Below are 2,712 nucleotides of genomic sequence, written 5' to 3' on the forward strand. Positions count from 1 at the left end.
CACTCTCTCCCTCTCCTTGCCTGGCTCCAGAATGGAGCTCCCCCTCACCCACCCCCCTAGTCCAGAGGCGTTCAGACCACTGGTCTGTGCACGTGATGGTGTGCAGCTCAGAATGAGGAGATTTACACCTTTAACCATTTCCCCACCTCCTTTTTTTTTCCCCAAAATTTACACACTGTGACCCCCCACCGTTAAGATTTCACTCCACCTATCTAACTATCTACCTGCTTATACATTAAACATTATCCATTTTACGGAGACTCGACAAGATGTCCATTTATCAATACCACCAATATACTAAGTTCACATATAGATTTACAACCCCTATTCCCAGCAGGGCTTAACAGTTTTACAACAGTTGCTACTCCACCTACGACATCAGGAATTCTTTAGCTTTAATCTCCGAGGAGAAGTATAATGCTTTTCCGTCTTTGATTATCTTCAACTGTGCGGGGTTAATCAGATAGGCCTGCATACCCTTGTCCTGAAATAGTTTAATCATCTGCCGTAGTCTCCAGTGTCTCTCGACCGTAATATGGCAGAAATCAGGGCGAACAAAAAAAGTGTAGCCATCAACTGTCTTTTTTTTATCTGGCCTCGCCCTCTCCGAGATTGCTTGCCTCAAATTAAAGTTGCCCAGAAAAATTAAAATCGCTCTGGGCTTGTCTCCCTCTTTCGCCTTCTTATAAATATTGGCGGGGGTGCGATGCGCCCTCTGGATCTCCCTGTCAAAATCCCAGTCTTTCAAATCCGTAAAGGCAGACTCAAAAAGTTTAACAACAAACGTTTTCATATCTGTTCCCTCTGACCCTTCAGGAATTCCCAGAATGCGTAAGTTATTCTGACGCGATCTGTTTTCCAATGACTCAAGTTTCCACTGAACATCGGTAAGCTGTTTTGTTTGCGTATCAACCTTACTGGCCGCGGCTGCTGACTCGGCTTCCGTAGTGACCACTCTGTCTTCCAAATTGGTAACTCGCTCTCCCAGGTTCACACATGCCTTAGTCAGCTTTCTAACCACCCCTTGCATTTTTCTAACTGCCGCCTGAGATTTACGGCTCTCCTGTCTTGCTTCCTCCCTATGCGCCAGTATCTCCTGGTGAATAACCTCCAGAAGGGACATTTGTGCTGATTCCCCACCTGGACTATCTGAGGTAGCGTTGGTCTGCGGTTGCTCTCTCTTCTGGCTGTGTATTTTCGTTCTCACCACAGGTTTTACCGCTGTACTCGGGGGGCTACCTTCATCTGGTTCCAAATCACTGCCGGTGTCTAGGTCACTGACATCTTGATCCAGGCTGTCCTCTCCTTCCTCCGACCATTCACCACCCTCAGACACTGAGAAGAATGCCTCACTTGGGACTTCTTTTTTACCACTGTAGCTCTCCCCGGTATCGTCCTCCAGGATCTCTTCTAACACTCGGGGTATTGCCAAGATGTTGACCACAGGATCAACTGCAGGAATCTCGCCTTGCTGTTCTTCCCCCTCTGTATTTCCGACAGTATTGGGCTGTTCAAAAAGTCCCTCTTCTGTAATATCAGGGGCTGCCTCATCAGTCTCTGGTGTAGTCTTGGTGGTATCTGCCTTGAGATCTTTGGAATCCTTATTTTTACTCATTTTTTGAAATATGTCGGAAATTGGGGTAGTGCCCTGGGTATCCGGATTCGCTTTACTGGCCCCTTGCTGCTGTATCGCTTTTTTTACCGAGGGGGAGCCTTGTTTCTTCCTCTTATTACCCTCTGTGTCTGTCATTGATTCCGCTAATTCAGCTGCTGCCTTCCTCCTGGCTGCAGCTTTGGCGCTGGCACTCATCTTAGGGGCCATAATTTCCCTCCTCCTTTCCTCCAGCCCAAATACCTCCTTACCGCCTGAGATACTATCGTTGTCAGTATCCTCCACCTTCAGCTCCACAGGACCCTCCAGAGCGTAGAGTTTCTCCTCCTTCTCGCCTCTTGATAAACTTGCTTGCCAGCGCGATCGAGACTCTGCTTGTTTGTATCCACCTAAACGGGGCTTTCTGCTCCACTGGTAACTCCGTTTTACCCAACGGCTCCGCACCGCTTGGTTAGTGAAGGCAGACTCCGCGAACTCCGTTGCCTCCGCCTCCTGCAGTCCGACAGCCGCTCCGCCTCTCAGCCTCCTCGTCACCTGCAGTACGTCCAGTAGCAGCCGCTTCAGCGGCTGACGGCAGGTCAATTTCATACAACCGTTTCTTCTCCCGATATCCGCGTTTTGTTTTCTCCGCCTCGCGTCTTTCACATCGCGCCCACCGTCAGGTTAGATCTCATCAATACACCCATCGGTAGGGGGATTGTGGGGTCACCATTCATTCATTTGCACACCTCCTCAGACGAGCTGCTTCCCGGCCGTCTTACACGGCCGCCATCTTGCCTCTCCCGGTTCATATCGGCCGATATCGTTAATAAACACAGACGCGAAATTATATTCTAAAATATGGGCTAAAAGGCTAGGAAGGATTATAGGCCAACTTGTCTCACCCTGGCAGCATGGGTTTGTCCCAGGGAGAGGTACCACTGAACATACAACTAGGGCTATTTCATTATTCGATGCTGTCACTGCTACAGGTGGAGACATGGCCATGATCCTTTTGGACGCCGAGAAGGCGTTCGACCGCGTGGTCTGGGACTTTATGTGGGAGGTGTTGGTCAGAAGGGGTTTTGGAGAAAAATGTAGGAATGCTATTAAAGCAATGT

The sequence above is a fragment of the Lissotriton vulgaris genome, unplaced genomic scaffold, assembly GCF_964263255.1.
Source record: "Lissotriton vulgaris unplaced genomic scaffold, aLisVul1.2 SCAFFOLD_537, whole genome shotgun sequence".
Lineage (NCBI taxonomy): Eukaryota > Metazoa > Chordata > Amphibia > Caudata > Salamandridae > Lissotriton > Lissotriton vulgaris.